This window comes from Scyliorhinus torazame, chromosome 1 (assembly GCF_047496885.1).
Source record: "Scyliorhinus torazame isolate Kashiwa2021f chromosome 1, sScyTor2.1, whole genome shotgun sequence".
NCBI lineage: Eukaryota > Metazoa > Chordata > Chondrichthyes > Carcharhiniformes > Scyliorhinidae > Scyliorhinus > Scyliorhinus torazame.
This window is the reverse complement of record NC_092707.1, coordinates 110,792,118-110,817,300: the sequence shown is the minus strand read 5'-3', so window position 1 is coordinate 110,817,300 and position 25,183 is coordinate 110,792,118. Positions and strand designations below refer to the sequence as shown.

Genomic DNA, 25,183 nt, shown 5'->3' with positions numbered 1-25,183 from the left:
ACCTCAAACAAACCATTGTTTGCAGCAAACTACCCAGCCTTCAGAACAGCGACCACGACGCCACACAACCCTGCCACGGCAATCTCTGCAAGACGTGCCAGATCATCAAAATGGGTACCACCATTACACGTGAGAACACCACCCACCAGGTATGTGGTACACACTCGTGCGACTCGGCGAATGTTATCTACCTCATACACTGCTGGAAAGGATGTCCCGAAGCGTGGTAATTTGGCGAGACCATGCAGACGCTGCAACAGCGGATGAACGGACATCGCGTGACAATCAGCAGGCAAGAATGTTCCCTTCCAATCGGGGAACACTTCAGCAGTCATGGGCATTCAGCCTCTGATCTCCGGGTAAGCATTCTCCAAGGCGGCCTTCAGGATCTGCGACAACGCAGAATCGGCGAGCAGAAACTTATAGCCAAGTTCCGCACACATGAGTGCGGCCTCAACCGGGACCTGGGATTCATCCTTGCACAGGGGCCATGCTAATCTTCTCTGTATCGTTCCAATTTTAGTATATGTGCTGCCGAAGCGATCACAGGACCTTGGATTCATGTTGCATTACATTCACCCCCCACCATCTGGCCTGGGCTTGTGAAATCCTACCAACTAATCCTACCCCTAAGTGGGGCTGGTTTAGCACACTGGGCTAAATAGCTGGCTTTTAAAGCAGGCCAGCAGCACGGTTCAAAGAACAAAGAAATGTACAGGACAGGAACAGGCCCTTCGGCCCTCCAAGCCCGTGCCGACCATACTGCCCGACTAAACTACAATCTTCTACACTTCCTGGGTCCATATCCTTCTATTCCCATCCTATTCATATATTTGTCAAGATGCCCCTTAAATGTCCCTATCGTCCCTGTTTCCACTACCTCCTCCGGTGGTGAGTTCCAGGCACCCACTACCCTCTGCGTAAAAAACGTGCCTCGTACATCTACTCTAAACCTTGCCCCTCTCACCTTAAACCCATGCCCCCTAGTAATTGACCCCTCTACCCTGGGGAAAAGCCTCTGACTATCCACTCTGTCTATGCCCCTCATAATTTTGTATACCTCTATCAGGTCGCCCCTCAACCTCCTTCGTTCCAGTGAGAACAAACCGAGTTTATTCAATCGCTCCTCATAGCTTATGCCCTCCATACCAGGCAACATTCTGGTAAATCTCTTCTGCACCCTCTCTAAAGCCTCCACATCCTTCTGGTAGTGTGGCGACCAGAATTGAACACTATACTCCAAGTGTGGCCTAACTAAGGTTCTATACAGCTGCAACATGACTTGCCAATTCTTATACTCAATGCCCCGGCCAATGAAGGCAAGCATGCCGTATGCCTTCTTGACTACCTTCTCCACCTGTGTTGCCCCTTTCAATGACCTGTGGACCTGTACTCCTAGATCTCTTTGACTTTCAATACTCTTGAGGGTTCTACCATTCACTGTATATTCCCTACCTGCATTAGCCCTTCCAAAATGCATTACCTCACATTTGTCCGGATTAAACTCCATCTACCATCTCTCCGCCCAAGTCTCCAGACAATCTAAATCCTGCTGTATCCTCAGACAGTCCTCATCGCTATCCGCAATTCCACCAACCTTTGTGTCGTCTGCAAACTTACTAATCAGACCAGTTACATTTTCCTCCAAATCATTTATATATACTACAAAGAGCAAAGGTCCCAGCACTGATCCCTGTGGAACACCACTGGTCACAGCCCTCCAATTAGAAAAGCATCCCTCCATTGCTACTCTCTGCCTTCTATGGCCTAGCCAGTTCTGTATCCACCTTGCCAGTTCACCCCTGATCCCGTGTGACTTCGCCTTTTGTACTAGTCTACCATGAGGGACCTTGTCAAAGGCCTTACTGAAGTCCATATAGACAACATCTACTGCCCTACCTGCATCAATCATCTTAGTGACCGCCTCGAAAAACTCTATCAAGTTAGTGAGACACGACCTCCCCTTCACAAAACCGTGCTGCCTCTCACTAATACGTCCATTTGCTTCCAAATGGGAGTAGATCCTGTCGCGAAGAATTCTCTCCAGTAATTTCCCTACCACTGAAGTAAGGCTCACCGGCCTGTAGTTCCCGGGATTATCCTTGCTACCCTTCTTAAACAGAGGAACAACATTGGCTATTCTCCAGTCCTCCGGGACATCCCCTGAAGACAGCGAGGATCCAAAGATTTCTGTCAAGGCCTCAGCAATTTCCTCTCCAGCCTCCTTCAGTATTCTGGGGTAGATCCCATCAGGCCCTGGGGACTTATCTACCTTAATATTTTTTAAGACACCCAACACCTCGTCTTTTTGGATCACAATGTGACCCAGGCTATCTACACCCCCTTCTCCAGACTCCACATCTACCAATTCCTTCTCTTTGGTGAATACTGATGCAAAGTATTCATTTAGTACCTCGCCCATTTCCTCTGGCTCCACACATAGATTCCCTTGCCTATCCTTCAGTGGGCCAACCCTTTCCCTGGCTACCCTCTTGCTTTTTATGTACGTGTAAAAAGCCTTGGGATTTTCCTTAACCCTATTTGCCAATGACTTTTCATGACCCCTTCTAGCCCTCCTGACTCCTTGCTTAAGTTCCTTCCTACTTTCCTTATATGCCACACAGGCTTCGTCTGTTCCCAGCCTTTTAGCCCTGACAAATGCCTCCTTTTTCTTTTTGACGAGGCCTACAATATCACTCGTCATCCAAGGTTCCCGAAAATTGCCGTATTTATCTTTCTTCCTCACAGGAACATGCCTGTCCTGTATTCCTTTCAACTGGCACTTGAAAGTCTCCCACATGTCAGATGTTGATTTGCCCTCAAACATCCGCCCCCAATCTATGTTCTTCAGTTCCCGCCTGATATTGTTATAATTAGCCTTCCCCCAATTTAGCACATTCATCCTCGGACCACTCTTATCCTTGTCCACCAGTACTTTAAAACTTACTGAATTGTGGTCACTGTTACCGAAATGCTCCCCTACTGAAACATCTACCACCTGGCCGGGCTCATTCCCAAATACCAGGTCCAGTACCGCCCCTTCCCTAGTTGGACTGTTTACATATTGTTTTAAGAAGCCCTCCTGGATGCTCCTTACAAACTCCGCCCCGTCTAAGCCCCTGGCACTAAGTGAGTCACAGTCAATATTGGGGAAGTTGAAGTCTCCCATCACCACAACCCTGTTGTTTTTACTCTTTTCCAAAATCTGTCTACCTATCTGCTCCTCTATCTCCCGCTGGCTGTTGGAAGGCCTGTAGTATACCCCCAACATTGTGACTGCACCCTTCTTATTCCTGATCTCTACCCATATAGCCTCACTGCCCTCTGAGGTGTCCTCTCGCAGTATAGCTGTGATATTCTCCCGAACAAGTAGCGCAACTCCGCCTCCCCTTTTACATCCCCCTCTATCCCACCTGAAACATCTAAATCCTGGAACGTTTAGCTGCCAATCCTGCCCTTCCCTCAACCAGGTCTCTGTAATGGCAACAACATCATAGTTCCAAGTAGTAATCCAAGCTCTAAGTTCATCTGCCTTACCCGTAATGCTCCTTGCATTAAAACATATGCACTTCAGGCCACCAGACCTGCTGTGTTCAGCAACTTCTCCCCGTCTGCTCTGCCTCAGAGCCACACTGTCCCTATTCCCTAGTTCTCCCTCAATGCTCTCACCTTCTGACCTCTTGCTCCCGTGCCCACCCCCCTGCCATACTAGTTTAAACCCTCCCGTGTGACACTAGCAAACCTCGCGGCCAGGATATTTATGCCTCTCCGGTTTAGATGCAACCCGTCCATCTTATACAGGTCACACCTGCCCCGGAAGAGCTCCCAGTGGTCCAGATAACGGAAACCCTCCCTCCTACACCAGCTGTTTAGCCACGTGTTTGTCTGCTCTATCTTCCTATTTCTAGCCTCACTGGCACGTGGCACAGGGAGTAATCCCGAGATTACAACCCTCGAGGTCCTGTCTTTTAACTTTCTGCCTAGCTCCCTGAACTCCTGCTGCAGGACCTCATGCCCCTTCCTGCCTATGTCGTTAGTACCAATATGTACAACGACCTCTGCCTGTTTGCCCTCCCCCTTCAGGATTCCCTCTACCCGTTCGGAGACATCCTGGACCCTGGCACCAGGGAGGCAACATACCATCCTGGAGTCTCTTTCACGTCCACAGAAGCGCCTATCTGTGCCCCTGACTATAGAGTCCCCTATTACTATTACTCTTCTGCGCTTTGACCCTCCCTTCTGAACATCAGAGCCAGCCGTGGTGCCACTGCTCTGGCTGCTGCTGTTTTCCCCTGATAGGCTATCCCCCCCGACAGTATCCAAAGGGGTATATCTGTTCGAGAGGGGGATAACCACAGGCGATTCCTGCACTGACTGCCTGCCCTTTCTGGTGGTCACCCATTTCTCTGCCTGCACCTTGGGTGTGACCACATTTACATAACTGTGATCTATGACGCTTTCCGCCACCTGCATGCTCCTAAGTGCATCCAATTGCTGCTCCAACCGAACCATGCGGTCTGTGAGGAGCTGCAGTTGGGTGCACTTTCTGCAGATGAAGCCATCCGGGACGCTGGAAGCCTCCCGGACCTGCCACATCTCACAGTCAGAGCACAGCACCCCTCTAACTGACATTGCGTCAATTAATTAAAATTAAAATTTGTCTTTTTTTTTTAAAAATACTTTTTTTTTAAATTGCAAAGTTACTGTCAACTATCTGTTTCCTAGCACTAGATTTCTAATAGAAATGCGATAGCTAACTATAATACTCTCCGATCTCTGGCTTAGATATCCTCTAAATTATAATTAAGTTATTATGTTTAATTAGTTCCCAAATACTCATTTTTTTTTTAAATTTAGGTTAGAATCCCAACCAGCCACTCAGGTCACAGCTTTTCTGTGATGTCACTTCAGTTTCCCCCGACACACACAATTTGAAAAAAGGTATAAAAGTAAAAATCACTTACTTACCTTCTGAGTGTCTGAGATGTTCTCAGGTTCTCTCGCTGACAGCTCCTCCACCTCCGATCCTTGACCTGCACAATGCTAATAATATAATAATATAATATGGCACTTACCTTACACCAATGGGTCTTATTATTAGGTTAGAGGTGGAGGGCGGGTGGGAGACACTACACGTGTAGTGTCTCGGGTTTCCTCTCCACCAGAATTTATTGGTTTGGGTGGGGGGGGGGGGGGGGGGGGGACTTGCCAGAGGTCCGCGGGTCGAACTTCCGGTTCCCGCCTTATATAAAAACAAATAAAACAGAAAAGAATAACAGACACGGGACCAGGCAAGGCTTTTTAAATTCTCTACTCACCTCCAAGAAGGCCCCTGCGCACCGCTGCCGCCGAAATCCAAAGGGCTGCTCCTGTAAAGGTAAGAGCTTTTAAACTCACTACTCACCTCCCAGAAGGCCCCTGCGCACCGCTGCCGCCGAAATCCAAAGGGCTGCTCCTGTAAAGGTAAGGCTTTTTAAATACACTACTCACCTCCAAGAAGGCCCCTGCGCACCGCTGCCGCCGAAATCCAAAGGGCTGCTCCTGTAAAGGTAAGAGCTTTTAAACTCACTACTCACCTCCCAGAAGGCCCCTGCGCACCGCTGCCGCCGAAATCCAAAGGGCTGCTCCTGTAATTCTGGTTCAATTCCTGTACCAGCCTCCCCGAAGAGGCACCGGGATGTGGCAAATCAGGGCTTTTCACAGTAACTTAATTGAAGCCTACTTGTGACAAGCGATTTTCATTTCAACTGTCCTGGCTTGAGACAATTCACACCTCTTTAATCTGTGATTATCCCTCTCTCCAGTTGCTCCGTCTGGACCTGTCGACTTAATTACCTGCAGACTCGCATTCAAAGTATCGTATTGCATCTTTGACTTTGTCTATATAAATGTTTCTGGAGCCCACCTCTTCATTCACCTGAGGAAGGAGCAGTGCTCCGATAGCTAGTGATTCGAAACAAATCTGATAGACTTTAACCTGGTGTTGTAAGACTTCATACTGTGCTCACCCCAGTCCCAACGCTGGCATCTCCACATCATGGCTTGGAGGAGTTCCAGAGGCTACGGGCACAGGAAATAGTGCTGGCAATGCGTGGCCAACACTGCTCAAGTGGCGACTGCAATGAGAGCCTGATGCACAACATCAGCATCATGAGTGAAGCTGTCCCAAGGCGTCACGCAGTTGGTGACGGCCATGGCTGAGGATCTTGACAGAATGTCCGACCCGCTGGGGGATGTCACCCAGTACCAGGCCAGCCTTGACAAAGTTCTGTGGGGCATGTATGTGTTCAGATGGGCATGGCCGAGGCACTGTGGAGCATGTCCCAGTCGCAGATGGGCATTGCCGAGGCGCTGCAGAGCATATCCCAGTCACTGAGGCGCATCGGCGAGAACGTCGACAATATGGTGCGGACCGTGGGGTCCAGGGCTGGCAGAGCCAGATGATGCAGGGCAGCCGGAGCTCAAACCAGCAACTCTCCATCCGAAGGTGAACCCGAGGGCCCGATGGACACTGACCGGGAGGGGGTGCTGAGTGCCAACCCGGAGCCATCTCATGGCGTGGCGAATGTGGCCACCAGCTCCCCCGAGTTCCATCCCTCTGATGAGACTGCGTCTCGAGGTCTGCACACGGGACAGGGCGGCACAACTGTGAGTGGGAGTTGTACAACACCTTTTTGCACAACCATTATTGTCACTTTGTTCCGCAATGGGGGCTGACCTCCAGACCCTTGCCCATCTCTCCAGACAACTCCTCTCTCCCCACGGTGCCTACCCACCCTCCGGCTGTGGACATGTCCCCCGCGCTGTGTCCCATCCCCAGGGTGTTCGGAGGTTGGCTGCTGCGTGTTCCGGTGTTCAGGCACAGCGTCCAGGCATCAGGGTGTGATTGGGATGCTCGGCAATGACCCCCACATGCTGCATGGCCCACCCACCCACCCACGGGAATCCACTTGGGTTGTGTGAAGTGCTCACTTAACTGCGATTGCCAATTCCCTATCAGCAATAGCCTTCAGTTGCACAACCAGAGGCCTCAGCAGTCGGAACAAGGGTTCCCCCCGGAATGGGTACACAGCCAGGGGTTGGCATGGTGGTGCCACTAGCGGTTGTCCCACCCCAAGTGCCCCCCTACCCTCCCATGGCGACCCACCCCTGCGGAGGCTCCCCCTCACCCAGCCCCCCCTCATCCCCCATCGAGCACTGGGGTAGCAAGCCCAGCACCCCCATGCTCTTTGCCTGTGAGTGAAGGTGGCTACTCACCTCTTCGGCTCATCACAGAAGCCCTTCTGCCAGGTTCACGTTTTTCAAAAGTACTAATTGCCGCCAACGTGAGCATTTGCTGGGGAGGCCGCTGATCGACAGAAGGGCGTTGGCTATGGGGTGGTTCTCGTTAATTGTATGGAAATTGGGCTTGAGTGGTGATAATTGGTTCCTTGCCACACTGTGGCGAGATCCCAATTTCGCCTAAGAGAGCGGGCTGGTTGCATCCCAAACTGTTTGGCACCTGGCATGGATCTCGTTTTTGGCGCCTCCTGCTATTCACCGGCCTCGTTTCGCTTGAGTGTACGGAGTCTGCATGTTCTCCCCATGTCTGAGTTTCCTCCGGGTGCTCCGGTTTCCTCCCAGTCCCGAAAAACATGTTAGGTAATTTGAACATGCTGAATTCTCCCTCTGTGTACCCTAACAGGCGCTGGAATGTGGCGACTAGGGGCTTTTCACAGTAACTTCATTGTAATGTGAATGTACGCCTACTTGTGACAATAAAGATTATTATAATGAGGCCAGAGAATTGCACCCTTTACGTATAATCAACGTCCAGCTTGTGTGACCACGATAACAATTTCCTGGAAACTGCCATGACTCTTATCCCAAGGGAATCAAACCGTTTCAAGCTTCTACCCAGGTTGGTGGTTGGCTCCTGGACAACGAAGGTCACACCGTGAGGAGATGGCTGCTTGTTTAATTGTGCCCAGTGAAGACAGCATTATTTTAGCAGCCACTTGCAAACCAGGGCAAACCTGAGCAGGCCTTCAAAAAAAAAAATGCAGTTTCGATGTGTTGAAACTTGCACACTGCAATACTCTCCTGCTAGGGTGTCAGTGGATTACACATGAATCATCCAGAACTTGGTGGAGGTGGAGCCACTGTCCTCAGATGCAAGTATGTAACCAAAGAGTGAGAATGAGGGGACAATGGTGGAAATAATGAGGCATGCCTGGGCACTTGGATAATAGAGGTACTTCTTAGAAACATTGAAGATATAGTTACACCTTCAAAAGCAAATTACTGTTCAGCCAGTGCTAGATGAGTGTCTTTGATACCACTGCCACCTCACATCTTTCAGGAGATGCCCATTCCACCATGAGGGACAAATCTAAAAGTGATCTTCAGACTGTTGGCAGCGTGAAAGCTAAATTTGTCACCTTAAGTCAGCATTTAGCTATGCTGGAACCTGACACCCCACACATTCATATTACTTCCCTTCACTGCATGATATTTTGCATCTGGACCTCTGTTTACCCAAGTCCTCAGCTGGTCTGTACAGGTCTGTGTGCTCTTTACTTTTTCCCTTCTCACCAGCAGGAACCATCTGCTGCCACAACATAGTCACAGACACTGTTATGAACGTGGGACTTTACAAGATGCTTGTGCTTTAAAATGTCTCCTTTAAGGTTAAGTGGAATGTTCTGGATGGGGCAGGTCACACAAATTCTCTTCTTGGAGACTGGAGACAGGACAATGTGATCTGGTTGTCTTGGGGGGGGGGAAAACCCAAACTGAAACCCATTGAAAATCAAGTGACTGTTTTCATACCTTGACACAAAAGGGACAACTGCTTTTGGATAGAGAGCAAGTAAGATCATGCAGCTCCTGTGGACAGGGTGCGCTAGCTATTAAGCAAGATGATGGTGAGATCTGGTTCTCTATACAGACAGGATTTTTGGTGATTTAAAGAACAAGGAGTCACCGGGTGTGTGGACTTGCTGGTGGAAGTCAGCTTACTCGGGTGGATTTGGACAATTTTAAAAGGACACGAGAAAATGCAAACCTGCCAAAAAGCTGACAGTATCTTGGGACTGTTCCTGAAACACTTTATAAATGCCACCAAGATGGTGAACTAAAGGAGTGATACAGTTAGTTAAGCTTTTCTTCAGTTAGCTATATCAATTGCCTGTTAGTTCATGTTTGATCTATGTTGACTTTAACTTGTTTGTTGTAATAAAAGTCTGAAAAAATATTGTCCTGCCTGAATCCAGGCTAGAGTGCCAATACAGCACAATCACACAATAGCGGCAGAGTCTGATCATGTTCTTGACCAGCACATGCACATTGAGGAGCCCAGGATAGTTTTCTTCTTTCAGGGTCTCCACTGCATTAACTGGTTGAATCAGCTAACTTGGCAAAGAGCCAAAACCAAATCTGTATAACAAGTGTCACCAGAACATCCAAGACGTTTTTAAAAATAAAAAACTAAGCACTTCAGATAGCCTAAGCAAGTATAGGAAGTGTGCAGGGATGAAGTTAAAAAAAGGAACTAAGGAGAGAAATTATAAAGTTAAAGAAAACCCAAATATGTTACCAATATAGTAATGGTAAACGGTTAGTTAAGGAAAAAGTGGGCCTATCAGAGATGTAGAAGGGAACTTGTGTGTTGTTGCAGAGGCTGTGGGAAAGATTTTAAATGAATATTTTGTCTCCCTGTTTACAAAGGATGATGCAGATATAGTAGCCCAGTAGGAAGTGAGATATTGGAGCGGTTAATCATAGGAAGTACTCAAAGGGTTGGAATCCTTGAAAGTTGATAAGTCGCCACAGCCAGATGAATTGTTTCCGAGGCTACTGATGGAGGTAAGGGAGGAGATAGCAGATGCTCGGAGGATGATATTTCAATCCTCACTAGAAACGGGAGGTACCGGAGGACTGGGAAATGCAAATGTGGTTCCATTGTTTTAAATGGGATTGAAGGAAATGCCAAACAATTATAGGCCAGTTAGTTTCATGTCAGTGGTGGGCAAATTAGTAAGCAATCCCGAGAGGATTAACTGTCACATAGAAAGGCATGGACTAGTCAGGGATGGTCAGCATGGGATGTGTTAAAGGTCTTGCCTCACAAATTTGAGTGAATTCTTTGAGGATGTGACAAGAAGGGTTGATAAAGGCAGTGCAGTGGTTGTTGTGTACATGGATTTTAGCAAGGCATTTGACAAGATCCCAGATGGCAAACGAACAAGAGAGGTGGAGCTGCTAAGAAAAAACATGGTAATGCAATGGGTTACCTATTCCCATATTAAAGTAGGGCTCATTGATAATAACACAATGTTAGGTGAAGTAGTTACACTCACAAAAAAGTACAGCATATTAGAGCCAGTCAGATTGTTAGGCAAGGTTATCAGGGGTAAATGGGGAATGTGGAACTCAACACAACCAGATCAGTCATGATCGTACTGAATGGTGGAGCAGGCTCGAGGGGCCGAGTGGCCTACATTGCTTCGGCAGTGTGAACAGTCAAGACAACATCTAATGAATCTGTTGGACTGGAGTGCTTTCAGTAGCAGTCTTATGTAATTGGGTATATTGTTCATTTAATAAAGATGTTGCTGTATTTCTGGTACTGAAATTTGTATGAAGGGCAAAAGTACTATCCTATTAACCCAACTGTACTTTGCATGAAATCACAACCTTTATTCCCGACAAATTTATACAAAGTATGAATCAAAGAGAAAAAATGATCTTGATGTTTCTGTCACACATTGCAACATTGAAATCAGCAATATCACCAGGGCTTGCTCCCAAATGTTTAAGAGTAGGAGGTTATTTCAAAAAGTTTGAAACTATTTTTTGATTAATTGTCAGAATTTACCATTCCTCCAAAGGCAAATGAAGTTAAAGAGGGCAGGATCCAGTTTGCCAAATTCTTTTCCATTTCTGTTCCAAACAGCTTGCTCCCTTTTACCTGGGATTAGTGAACCCTCAGCTCTGGGTTGGATTGAGCCTGGGTCTAAGGCCCAGGTACAGACCCGACAGATTCCTCACCTCACTCTTCTGAAACTTCCAACTCTCGCTGGTGCCATTCTTCATGGACCGTGAATGTCAGCAAAATATTCCGACATTGCATACAGGGTGTGAGCCTACACAGTAACAGCAGCTCTCAGTCTGTGTTGAATACTGTTCGTGTATTAAGATTCTCTCGCATTACGAGCACCTGGGTTACAATGGATTTACACACAAATGAAAAAGTTCAAAGCTCTTCTGCTGAGAATAAAACTTAAAGATATTCTGGAATTTGTCCATGATGGTGATGCAATAACTGATCAGTTAGCATTTTAATTGCCATAGTCAGAAATCAAAAACCGTGAATGGACCACAATCTCTACATAAAATAAAAATATTAAAAATCAACTCTCTTCAGTTCAGTAATGTCCAGTCTCTCGGCAGAATGTGAAGTATCACTGCCTTGCGTTAAGGTTCTGTTCATTCTGGCCCGAGTCTTTGCCCCTGACCCCAGTTGAATCCCCCAGGCTGATCTTCAGGCAGCACATTGTAATTGGGATCTTCCTCTGCGACATCAAATATGGCCTTCCTGTAATTTGGAGAGGAACAGGAAACATAGACTTACATAGTGCATGGGAATTACGATAAAAATCTGGACTACTGTGGCAGTATCCAATACAGCAGAGACTCTAAGCCACAATAGTAATGGTGCAGCATGGCATTTGCATTATCAGATTAACTGATCAGGCACAACAGGTATTCACACTGGTTACTGGTTGTACATATTCAGTCTGAAATAAGATCACTACGAACAAGGCACTCTCACGAATACACAGGAAGAACTGCCAAAACATGAAACCCATCAGTTGATTCTCCTAAGGTGACTGCATTGTGTATGGTTATTATAGCTGGAGGGGTGTGAATATTGTACTGTAATAGATTTGAAGTCAGTTCTGGGGTACATGTACCAACCGTGTGTGGTAGCAGGAGCCTGAGGTCAATGCTGAAGTAGCAGTGGAAAAGCCACAATTGGCCTTAGTAACTTTGGGATATGTAGCAGGAGAGCCAAGACAACCTGGTGGCCACTCGTCAAAACGTGCCCACACTCAGGGCACAAGGTCCGGTTTGGCTGTCATGTTACTGAAGAGATTGCTAGCACAGTGATCAGAGGGAGAACTCAGGACAGGATGTGAGAATACAGCAAGTGACATGAAAGCCTAACGCAGCAACCTTCAGAACAAGTTAGAAAATAAAATTAACTGAAGCCAAATAATTGAAATTATGGAAAGGTAGAATTGCTTCTTGGAGTGAAGGGGATTTACTCCAGTGCTCGGACAGCTCCATTTTGACAAATTTCTTCATTGTAACAAAAATGGTGTTAAATTCTAAACGAGAGAGAGAAGACTTACAGAAACCCGGGGGTCACCAGCAACTTCACTCCTCCCGGCTGATTTGGGAATACATCTTCCAGGAAGTAATATATATGGCCAACTGCAATCCCTGTTTCAAAGAAGGAGAGAATACAGGTTTTAGTCTACTCAGGGTCTGATATTGATCCCATTGGCAGATGATTTGACACTGTAGAGATAGGGAGGGACTAGGATTAGATAGTACATTTACATGTAGTGTCTCCCACCCTCCCTCCTTTAACCTAAAAAAATGACAGTGCTGTGAGCAGGTAAGCTATTTACTTTTTTTTTTCTTTTTTACTGGGAGACCAAGTAGAGGTGATGGTAGCTACGGCAGTGGAATGTTCCTCCTGCAGAATGTTCGAGGTAAGGGAGACCACCGGTGTCCTTGCTGACTTCACCTGCGGGAAGTGCAGCCATCTCCAGCTCCTCACAGACCGTGTTAGCTGGATGAACTGAGGATCATTCGGGAAGCTGAGGGGGTGATAGATAGAAGCTACAGGGACGGCTCCGGGTGCGGCGATGACCAGCTGAGTCGCACGTTTCGGCAGGTCCCGGTGGAACGGACTTTTGGGCTCTTAATAAGAGCCCCAACGGCAATTTTAACGGCTAAAAGTATTGTGCGGTGAACCAGAAGGGAATCCCCCCTGGATACGGATGAAAAAAGGAGAGGAAGGTGGCCGGATTGCGGTGGATCCTTTAGAGCAGCGGCAAGGAAGGCAAACAAATACCAAGATGGCATCGGAAGGTGGCAGTTTAATATGGGGCCCTGAACAACACGAGTTTTTGAAACGCTGCGTGGAAGAACTCAAAAAGGAAATGAAGAAGGAGCTGTTGGCCCCGATATTACAGGCGATCGAAGGGCTAAAGGAGGAGCAAAAGACCCAGGAGCGAGAGCTTCGGGTCGTGAAGGCAAAGGCTGCCGAGAATGAGGACGATATACAGGGTCTGGTGGTGAAGACGGAGATGCACGAGGCACACCATAAACGATGTGTGGAAAGACTGGAGGCACTGGAGAACAACGCAAGGAGGAACAACCTGAGGATTCTTGGTCTTCCTGAAGGTGCGGAGGGAGCGGACGTCGGGGCATATGTGAGCACGATGCTGCACTCGTTAATGGGAGCGGAGGCCCCGGCGGGTCCGCTGGAGGTGGAGGGAGCATACCGAGTGATGGCGCGAGGACCGAGAGCAGGAGAAATTCCTAGAGCCATAGTGGTGAGATTCCTCCGTTTTAAGGACAAAGGGATGGTCCTTAGATGGGCAAAGAAAACTCGGAGCAGTAAGTGGGAGAACGCGGTGATCCGCGTATACCAAGACTGGAGTGCGGAGGTGGCAAGAAGGAGGGCGAGCTTTAATCGGGCCAAGGCGGTGCTCCACAAAAAGAAGATAAAATTCGGAATGCTGCAACCGGCAAGACTGTGGGTCACATATCAAGGGAGGCACCACTACTTTGAGATGGCGGAGGAGGTGTGGACTTTTATTGTGGAAGAAAAATTGGAATGAGTGGGTTTTAAAAAAAGAAAAAGAACGTTTGAAACAAAGTGGTGGGGCGAGTATGGGGGGCGAAGAGGGGGGTAAAAAGGGGGGAAAGAGAGTTTTATGTTATTAATCCTGCGATGTGGTAACTTTTCTCTCTTCCACAGGAGGTGGTGGGGGGGAGGAAAGGAGGTGGAGGAGATGGGGCGTTGACCATTGGGGGCGGGGCCAAGGGGGAAGCGCGGGCTCGGTTCCCGCGCTATGATAATCATGGCGGGAATAGGGAAGCAGGAAGGAGGGGGCGTCGCACGGTGCGAGCCGAGGTCACGGGGGGAAGCCGAGGTCGGCCAGAGTTTGCTGACTTCTGGGAGCAACATGGGGGGTATAACTACGCTAGTGGGGGATCTAGCCGGGGGGGGGGGGTGGGAGGGGGGAACTATTGGGCTGCTGCTGCTGGGGAGAGGGGGGAGCTGGTATGGGGTGGGATGGGCGGGGGGGCACCGCCTGGGGGGGGACACAGCTGTGTGGGAACCGGGTGAGGAGCTGGAAAAAGGGGATGGCTAATCGACAAGGGGGGGGGGTAAAAAGCCCCCCAACCCGGCTGATCACGTGGAACGTGAGAGGGCTGAACGGGCCGATAAAGAGGGCACGGGTACTCGCACACCTTAAGAAACTTAAGGCAGACGTGGTTATGTTACAGGAAACGCACTTGAAACTGATAGACCAGGTGAGACTACGCAAAGGTTGGGTGGGGCAGGTGTTCCATTCGGGGCTAGATGCGAAAAACAGGGGGGTGGCTATATTAGTGGGGAAGCGGGTAATGTTTGAGGCAAAGACTATAGTGGCGGATAGCGGGGGCAGATACGTGATGGTGAGTGGCAAACTACAGGGGGAGACGGTGGTTTTGGTAAACGTATATGCCCCGAACTGGGATGATGCCAATTTTATGAGGCGTATGCTAGGACGCATCCCGGACCTAGAGGTGGGAAAGTTGGTAATGGGGGGAGATTTCAATACGGTGTTGGAACCAAGGCTGGACAGGTCGAGGTCCAGGACTGGAAGGAGGCCGGCAGCAGCCACGGTGCTTAAAGATTTTATGGAGCAGATGGGAGGAGTAGACCAGTGGAGATTTAGCAGACCTAGGAGTAAGGAGTTTTCGTTTTTCTACTATGTCCACAAAGTCTATTCGCGAATAGACTTTTTTGTTTTGGGAAGGGTGTTGATCCCGAAGGTGAGGGGAACGGAGTATACGGCTATAGCCATTTCGGATCACGCTCCACATTGGGTGGACTTGGAGATAGGGGAGGAAACAGAAGGGCGCCCACCCTGGAGAATGGACATGGGACTAATGGCAGATGAGGGGGTGTGTCTAAGGGTGAGGGAGTGCATTGAAAAGTACTTGGAACTCAATGATAATGGGGAGGTCCAGGTGGGAGTGGTCTGGGAGGCGCTGAAGGCAGTGGTTAGAGGGGAGCTGATAGCAATAAGGGCACATAAAGGAAAGCAGGAGAGTAGGGAACGGGAGCGGTTGCTGCAAGAACTTCTGAGGGTGGACAGGCAATATGCGGAGGCACCGGAGGAGGGACTGTACAGGGAAAGGCAAAGGCTACACGTAGAATTTGACCTGCTGACAACGGGTACTGGAGGCACAGTGGAGGAAGGCACAGGGTGTACAGTACGAATATGGGGAGAAGGCGAGCAGGTTGCTGGCCCACCAATTGAGGAAAAGGGGAGCAGCGAGGGAAATAGGGGGAGTGAGGGATGAGGAAGGAGAGATGGAGCGGGGAGCGGAGAGAGTGAATGGAGTGTTCAAGGCATTTTATAAAAAATTATACGAAGCTCAACCCCCGGATGGGAGGGAGAGAATGATGGGCTTTCTGGATCGGCTGGAATTTCCCAAGGTGGAGGAGCAGGAAAGGGTGGGACTGGGAGCACAGATTGAAATAGAGGAAGTAGTGAAAGGAATTAGGAGCATGCAGGCGGGGAAGGCTCCGGGACCGGATGGATTCCCAGTTGAATTTTACAGGAAATATGTGGACTTGCTCGCCCCGCTACTGATGAGGACCTTTAATGAGGCAAAGGAAAGGGGACAGCTGCCCCCGACTATGTCTGAGGCAACGATATCGCTTCTCCTAAAGAAGGAAAAGGACCCGCTGCAATGCGGGTCCTATAGACCTATTTCCCTCCTAAATGTAGACGCTAAGATTCTGGCCAAGGTAATGGCAATGAGGATAGAGGATTGTGTCCCGAGGGTGGTCCATGAGGACCAAACTGGGTTTGTGAAGGGGAGACAGCTGAATACGAATATACGGAGGCTGCTAGGGGTAATGATGATGCCCCCACCAGAGGGGGAAGCGGAGATAGTGGTGGCGATGGATGCCGAGAAGGCATTTGATAGAGTGGAGTGGGATTATCTGTGGGAGGTGCTGAGGAGATTTGGTTTTGGAGAGGAGTATGTTGGATGGGTGCAGCTGTTGTATAGGGCCCCAGTGGCGAGTGTGGTCACGAATGGACGGGGATCTGCATACTTTCGGCTCCATAGAGGGACAAGGCAGGGATGCCCTCTGTCCCCATTATTGTTTGTACTGGCGATTGAGCCCCTGGCAATAGCATTGAGGGGTTCCAAGAAGTGGGGGGGAGTACTTAGAGGAGGAGAAGAACACCGGGTATCTCTGTATGCGGATGATTTGTTGTTATATGTAGCGGACCCGGCGGAGGGGATGCCAGAGATAATGCGGACACTTCGGGAGTTTGGAGAATTCTCAGGATATAAACTGAACATGGGGAAAAGTGAGTTGTTGGTGGTGCATCCAGGGGAGCAGAGCAGAGAAATAGAGGACTTTCCGTTGAGGAAGGTAACAAGGGACTTTCGTTACTTGGGGATCCAGATAGCCAAGAATTGGGGTACATTGCATAGGTTAAATTTAACGCGATTGGTGGAACAAATGGAGGAGGACTTCAAGAGATGGGACATGGTATCCCTGTCACTGGCAGGGAGGGTGCAGGCGGTTAAGATGGTGGTCCTCCCGAGATTTCTCTTTGTGTTTCAGTGCCTCCCAGTGGTGATCACGAAGGCTTTTTTCAAAAGGATCGAAAAGAGTATCATGAGTTTTGTGTGGGCCGGGAAGACCCCGAGAGTGAGGAAGGGATTCTTACAGCGTAGTAGGGATAGGGGGGGGCTGGCACTACCGAGCCTAAGTGAGTACTACTGGGCCGCCAATATCTCAATGGTGAGTAAGTGGATGGGAGAAGAGGAGGGAGCGGCGTGGAAGAGATTGGAGAGGGCGTCCTGTAGGGGGACTAGCCTACAAGCTATGGTGACGGCCCCATTGCCGTTCTCACCGAAGAAATACACCACAAGCCCGGTGGTGGTGGCGACTTTGAAAATTTGGGGACAGTGGAGACGGCATAGGGGAAAGACGGGAGCCTTGGTGGGGTCCCCGATAAGAAATAACCATAGGTTTGCTCCGGGGAGAATGGATGGGGGATTTGGAATATGGCAAAGAGCAGGAGTAACGCAACTGAAAGATCTGTTTGTGGATGGGAAGTTCGCAAGTCTGGGAGCGCTGACCGAGAAATATGGGTTGCCCCAAGGGAATGCATTCCGGTATATGCAACTGAGGGCTTTTGCGAGGCAACAGGTGAGGGAATTCCCGCAGCTCCCGACGAATGAGGTGCAGGACAGAGTGATCTCAAAGACATGGGTGGGGGACGGTAAGGTGTCAGATATATATAGGGAAATGAGGGACGAGGGGGAGATTATGGTAGATGAGCTGAAAGGGAAATGGGAAGAAGAGCTGGGGGAGGAGATTGAGGAGGGGCTGTGGGCGGATGCCCTAAGTAGGGTAAACTCTTTTTTTTTTTTTTTTTATAAATGTTTTATTGAAAATCTTTTCCCAAACAACAATTTTTCCCCTCTTACAAAGCAAACGCAACAATAATACAGAAATTTTTAACAATACACAAGTAACAAAACCCCTTTATCTTTGACCTAAACTAAACTAAACCCCCCCCCCTTCCCCCTGGGTTGCTGCTGCTGGTCATCTGTCTTCCCTCTAACGTTCCCCTAGGTAGTCGAGAAATGGCTGCCACCGTCTGGTGAACCCTTGAGCCGATCCTCTCAGGGCAAACTTTATCTGCTCCAGTTTAATGAACCCCGCCATATCATTTACCCAGGCCTCCAGACCGGGGGGTTTCGCCTCCTTCCACATGAGTAGGATCCTGCGCCGGGCTCTAGGGACGCAAAGGCCACAACGTCGGCCTCTTTCGCCTCCTGCACTCCCAGCTCTTCCGCAACTCCAAATAGAGCTAACCCCCAGCCTGGTTTGACCCGGGCCTTCACCACCCGCGAAATCACTCCAGTCACTCCCTTCCAATACCCTTCCAGTGCCGGGCACGCCCAAAACATATGTGCGTGGTTTGCCGGGCTCCCGCCACACCTCCCACATTTGTCCTCCACTCCAAAGAACCTGCTCAATCCTGCTCCCGTTATGTGTGCTCTATGTAGCACCTTGAATAGAATCAGGCTAAGCCTGGCGCATGAGGAAGAAGAATTTACCCTGCTTAGGGCATCAGCCCACATACCCTCCTCTATCTCCTCCCCTAGTTCTTCTTCCCACTTTCCTTTTAGTTCGCCCACCGACTCCTCCCCCTCTTCCCTCATCTCTCGGTAAATCTCTGACACCTTGCCCTCTCCGACCCACACCCCTGAAAGCACCCTGTCCTGTATCCCCTGTGTCGGGAGCAACGGAAATTCCCTCACCTGTTGTCTAGTAAATGCCCTCACCTGCATATATCTCAAGAAATTTCCCCGGGGCAACTTATACTTTTCCTCCAATGCTCCCAAGCTCGCAAAAGTCCCATCTATAAATAAATCTCCCACCCTCCTAATTCCCAACTGGTACCAGCTCTGAAATCCTCCATCCATTCTTCCTGGGGCGAACCTATGGTTGTTCCTGATTGGGGACCCCACCAGGGCTCCCCGCACCCCTCTCTGTCGCCTCCACTGTCCCCAGATATTCAATGTTGCCGCCACCACCGGGTTCGTGGTAAACTTTTTAGGTGAGATCGGTAGCGGCGCCGTCACCAGCGCCTCCAAACTCGTCCCTTTACAGGACTTTCTCTCCAGTCTTTCCCACGCCGCTCCCTCACCATCCATCATCCATTTACGTATCATTGCCACATTGGCGGCCCAATAGTAATCGCCCAAGTTCGGTAGTGCCAATCCTCCTCTGTCCCTACTACGCTGAAGGAACCCCCTCCTTACTCTCGGAACTTTCCCTGCCCACACGAAGCTCGTGATGCTCCTGTCTATTTTATTAAAAAAGGTCTTGGTGATTAGTATAGGGAGACATTGAAATACAAATAAGAACCTCGGGAGGACCATCATCTTAATTGCTTGCACCCTGCCCGCCAGCGATAGAGGCTGCATGTCCCACCTCTTGAAGTCCTCCTCCATTTGTTCTACCAACCGTGTCAGATTAAGTCTGTGCAAGGTTCCCCAGCTCCTAGCGATCTGAATCCCCAGGTATCGGAAGTTTCTTTCCACTTTCCTTAGAGGCAAGCCTTCTACTCTCTACTCTGGTCCCCTGGATGTATCACAAATAATTCACTCTTCCCATGTTTAGCCTATACCCAGAGAAATCCCCGAACCCCCTCAAAATTCGCATAACCTCTATCATCCCCCCCGCTGGGTCCGACACGTATAACAATAGGTCATCCGCATATAACGAGACTTGGTGTTCTTCTCCCCCTCTAATCATCCCTCTCCATTTCCTGGAGTCTCTCAACGCCATGGCCAGAGGTTCAATTGCCAACACGAACAACAATGGAGACAGCGGGCATCCCGGTCTTGTTCCCCTATATAGTCGGAAATACTCCGATCTATGTCGACTAAGTAGGGTAAACTCATCGTCCTCGTGTGCCAGGCTAAGCCTGATTCAATTTAAGGTGTTACGCAGGGCGCATATGACTGGAGCACGGCTCAGTAAATTTTTTGGGGTAGAGGATAGGTGTGCGAGATGCTCAAGAAGCCCAGCGAATCACACCCACATGTTCTGGTCATGTCCGGCACTACAGGGGTTCTGGTGGGGGTGACAAAGGTGCTTTCGAAAGTAGTGGGGGTCCAGGTCGAACCAAGCTGGGGGTTGGCTGTATTTGGGGTTGCACAAGAGCCGGTAGTGCAGGAGGCGAGAGAGGCCGATGTTTTGGCCTTCGCGTCCCTAGTAGCCCGGCGCAGGATACTGTTGATGTGGAAGGAAGCCAAGCCCCCGGGTGTGGAGACCTGGATAAATGACATGGCAGGGTTTATAAAGCTGGAACGGATTAAGTTCGTCCTAAGGGGATCGGCTCAAGGGTTCACCAAACGGTGGCAACCATTCGTCGAATACCTCACAGAAAGATAGAGGGAATGGAAAAGAAGAAGGCAGCAGCAGCAGCCCGGGGGGGGGGGGGGTGGGGGGGTGGGGTGGGGGGGGGGGGGGGGGGGGAGGAACCAGAAGGACTCTCAGGGTTGTTAATATATATGTATAATATGTATAGGTCGTTGCTATAAATAATTGTATGTTGGACTGTTAAATCATATTTTTGGAGAGTGTTTATCTGAGACAAGGCAGTTGCCATTTAGTTTTAGTTTCGTTTTTGTTATATATTATTTATTTTTTGTTTATAAAACAGGTCATTGTTATTTATACGGTTATATTATAGTGTAAAGGATACACAATGTACTGTGATGGTTGACCAAAAATTTTCAATAAAATATTTTTTTTTTAAAAAGAAGCTGCAGGGACATAGTTACACCTGAGAACAAAGGTAGCTGGGTAACAGTTAGAGGTGGAAGCAGTCAGTGCAGGGATCCCCTGTGGTTGTTCCTCTCAACAATAAGTATACCGCTTTGGATACTGTTGGGGGGGGGGATTACCTAGCAGGGGTAGCTGCAGTGACCGGGTCTCTGGCACGAAGTCTGGCTCTGGGGCTCAGAAGGGAAGGGGGAGATTAGGAGAGCACTAGTTATATGGGACTCAATAGTTAGAGGTACAGACAGGCAGTTCTGTGGGCACGGACGAGACTCTCGGGTGGTTTGTTGCCTCCCGGGTGCCAGGGTCCATGACGTCTCGGATCGTGTCTTCAGGATCCTTAAGGGGGAGGGGGGCAGCCAGAAGTCATGGTGCACATTGGTACCAACGACCTAGGTAGGAAAAGGGGTGTGGATGTAATAATCGAGTTTAGGGAGTTAGGCTGGAAGTTAAAAGCCAGGACAGAGTTGTCATCTCTGGTTTGTTGCCGGTGCCACGTGATAGCGAGGCTAGGAATAGGGAGAGAGTGCAGTTGAACACGTGGCTGCAGGAATGGTGTAGGAGGGAGGGCTTCAGCTATTTGGATAATTGGAGCTCATTCCGGGGAAGGTGGGACCAGGGTTGACCAGCGTTGCGCTGGTCAAGAGACACAGCCTGAGTGAGTGAGACACAGACAGAGTGAGAATTTGAAACTTGGTAATTTGGTGCAGTGAAGTAACCAGGAAAGGTAAGTGATCAATCTAATTCTGTTGTTTTTCAGTTAAAAGTGCAGTATAGATTAGTGTCTGATTGGCTGAAGCTGCCCCCACCCTAATTGCTGAGAGGCAGTTATCTGGCAGTCACCTGAGGCCTGTTTAGGGGCACAAAGGTACACATTGTATTCTTCTCTTTGAAGTTTAAGTAGTGTGAGGCATCCTAAAGTCTGTATAAAAGACAGACAGAAAGCACACTTAGTAAGCGTTGCGCTGGTCAAAGAGACACAGCCTGAGTGAGTGAGACACAGACAGAGTGAGAATTTGAAACTTGGTACTTTGGTGCAGTGAGGTAATTCGGTGAAGAGTGCGAGAAGGTACTTTTTCCCTACTATTTTGTTCGCTCTCTTTCTTCTGGCCTGTAACTTCTAATCAGCAGGGAGAGAACCTGAGAACATCTGAGACCCTCAGAAGGTAAGTAAGTGATTTTTTACTCATTTTTACTTTTATTACCTTTTCAAATTGTGTGTGTGTGGGGGGGGGGGAGAAACTGAAGTGACATCACAGAAAAGCTGTGACCCGGGTGGCTGGTTGGGAATCTACACTAAATTTAAAAAATTGAGCATTGGTAACTAATTAAACATAATTACTTAATTATAATTTAGAGGGGTATCTAAGCCAGAGATCAGAGAGTACTATATTTAGCTTTCACATTTATAGTAGAAATCTAGTGCTCGGAAACAGCTAGTTAACAGTAACTTTTTAAAAAAATTTTAAACTTTTAACTTTAATTTACTAATTAATTGGCGCAATGTAAGTTAGAGGGGTGCAGTGCTCTGACTGAGATGTGGCAGGTCAGGGAGGCTTCCAGCGTCCCGGATGGCTTCATCTGCAGAAAGTGCACCCAACTGGAGCTCCTCACAGGCCGCATGGTTCGGTTGGAGCAGTAGTTGGATGCACTTAGGAGCATGCAGGTGGCGGAAAGAGTCATAGATAGGAGTTATAGAGATGTGGTCACACCCAAGGTGCAGGCAGAGAGATGGTGACCACCAGAAGGGGCAGGCAGTCAGTGCAGGGATCCCCTGTGGTTGTCCCTCTCTCGAACAGGTACACCCCTTTGGATACTGTCGGCAGGGATAGCCTATCAAGGGAAAACAGCAGCAGCCAGAGCAGTGGCATCACGACTGGCTCTGATGTTCAAAAGGGAGGGTCAAAGGGCAGAAGAGCAATAGTAATAGGGGACTCTATAGTCAGGGGCACAGATAGGCGCTTCTGTGGACGTGAAAGAGACTCCAGGATGGTATGTTGCCTCCCTGGTGCCAGGGTCCAGGATGTCTCCGAACGGGTAGAGGGCATCCTGAAGGGGGAGGGCAAACAGGCAGAGGTCGTTGTACATATTGGTACTAACGACATAGGCAGGAAGAGGTATGAGGTCCTGCAGCAGGAGTTCAGGGAGCTAGGCAGAAAGTTAAAAGACAGGACCTCTAGGGTTGTAATCTCGGGATTACTCCCTGTGCCACGTGCCAGTGAGGCTAAAATAGGAAGATAGAGCAGCTAAACAGCTGGTGTAGGAGGGAGGGTTTCCGTTATCTGGACCACTGGGAGATCTTCCGGGGCAGGTGTGACCTATATAAGGACGGGTTGCATCTAAACTGGAGAGGCATAAATATCCTGGCCGCGAGGTTTGCTAGTGTCACACGGGAGGGTTTAAACTAGTACGGCAGTGGGGTGGGCACGGGAGCAATAGGTCAGAAGGTGAGAGCATTGAGGAAGAACTAGGGAATAGGGACAGTGTGGCTCTGAGGCAGAGCAGACGGGGAGAAGTTGCTGAACACAGCGGGTCTGGTGGCCTGAAGTGCATATGTTTTAATGCAAGAAGTATTACGGGTAAGGCAGATGAACTTAGAGCTTGGATTAGTACTTGGAACTATGATGTTGTTGCCATTACAGAGACCTGGTTGAGGGAAGGGCAGGATTGGCAACTAAACGTTGCAGGATTTAGATGTTTCAGGCGGGATAAAGGTGGATGTAAAAGGGGTGGCGGAGTTGCGCTACTGGTTAGGGAGGATATCACAGCTGTACTACGGGAGGACACCTCAGAGGGCAGTGAGGCTATATGGGTAGAGATCAGGAATAAGAAGGGTGCAGTCACAATGTTGGGGGTTTACTACAGGCCTCCCAACAGCCAGCAGGAGATAGAGATAGAGGAGCAGATAGGTAGACAGATTTTGGAAAAGAGTAAAAACAACAGGGTTGTGGTGATGGGAGACTTCAACTTCCCCAATATTGACTGGGACTCACTTAGTGCCAGGGGCTTAGGCGGGGCAGAATTTGTAAGGAGCATCCAGGAGGGCTTCTTAAAACAATATGTAGACAGTCCAACTAGGGATGGGGTGGTACTGGACCTGGTATTGGGGAATGAGCCCGGCCAGGTGGTAGAAGTTTCAGTAGGGGAGCATTTCGGGAACAGTGACCACAATTCAGTAAGTTTTAAAGTGCTCGTGGACAAGGATAAGAGTGGTCCTAGGGTGAATGTGCTAAATTGGGGAAGGATAATTATAACAATATTAGGCGGGAACTGAAGAACAGAGATTGGGGGCGGATGTTTGAGGGCAAATCAACATCTGACATGTGGGAGGCTTTCAAGTATCAGTTGAAAGGAATTCAGGACCGGCATGTTCCTGTGAGGAAGAAGGATAAATACGGCAATTTTCGGGAACCTTGGATAACGAGAAATATTGTAGGCCTCGTCAAAAAGAAAAAGGGAGGCATTTTGTCAGGGCTCAAAGGCTGGGAACAGACAAAGCCTGTGTGTAATATAAGGAAAGTAGGAAGGAACTTAAGCAAGGAGTCAGGAGGGCTAGAAGGGGTCACGAAAAGTCATTGGCAAACAGGGTTACGGAAAATCCCAAGGCTTTTTACACGTACATAAAAAGCAAGTGGGTAGCCAGGGTAAGGGTAGGCCCACTGAAGGATAGGCAAGGGAATCTATGTGTGGAGACAGAGGAAATGGGCGAGGTAATAAATGAATACTTTGCATCAGTATTCACCAAAGAGAAGGAATTGGTAGATGTGGAGTCTGGAGAAGGGTGTGTAGATAGCCTGGGTCACATTGAGATCCAAAAAGATGAAGTGTTGGGCGTCTTAAAAAATATTACGGTAGATAAGTCCCCAGGGCCTGATGGGATCTACCCCAGAATACTGAAGGAGGCTGGAGAGGAAATTGCTGAGGCCTTGACAGAAATCTTTGGATCCTCACTGTCTTCAGGTGATGTCCCGGAGGACTGGAGAATAGCCAATGTTGTTCCTCTGTTTAAGAAGGGTAGCAAGGATAATCCAGGGAACTACAGGCCGGTGAGCCTTACTTCAGTGGTAGGGAAATTACTGGAGAGAATTCTTCGAGACAGGATCTACTCCCATTTGGAAGCAAATGGACATATTAGTGAGAGGCAGCATGGTTTTGTGAAGGGGAGGTTGTGTCTCACTAAATTGATAGAGTTTTTCGAGGAGGTCACAAAGATGATTGATGCAGGTAGGGCAGTGGATGTTGTCTATATGGACATCAGTATGGCCTTTGCCAAGTCCCTCATGGTAGACTAGTACAAAAGGTGAAGTCACACGGGATCAGGGGTGAGCTGGCAAGGTGGATACAGAACTGGCTAGGTCATAGAAGGCAGAGAGTAGCAATGGAAGGATGCTTTTCTAATTGGAGGGCTGTGACCAGTGGTGTTCCGCAGGGATCAGTGCTGGGACCTTTGCTGTTTGTAGTATATATAAATGATTTGGAGGAAAATTAGTAAGTTTGCAGACGACACAAAGGTTA

General features: G+C 48.9%; 1 non-coding gene and 1 pseudogene across 1 annotated transcript; both read right to left on the bottom strand.

Moving 5' to 3' along the window:
- Positions 1-439: 439 nt before the first annotated feature.
- LOC140430607 (U6 spliceosomal RNA) lies at positions 440-547 on the bottom strand. The gene has a single exon (XR_011949469.1). It is a non-coding gene; the product is annotated as a U6 spliceosomal RNA (small nuclear RNA).
- A 10,109-nt stretch (positions 548-10,656) lies between these two features.
- Positions 10,657-25,183, bottom strand: part of LOC140410920 (derlin-2-like) — a 39,993-nt pseudogene continuing 25,466 nt past the window's right edge.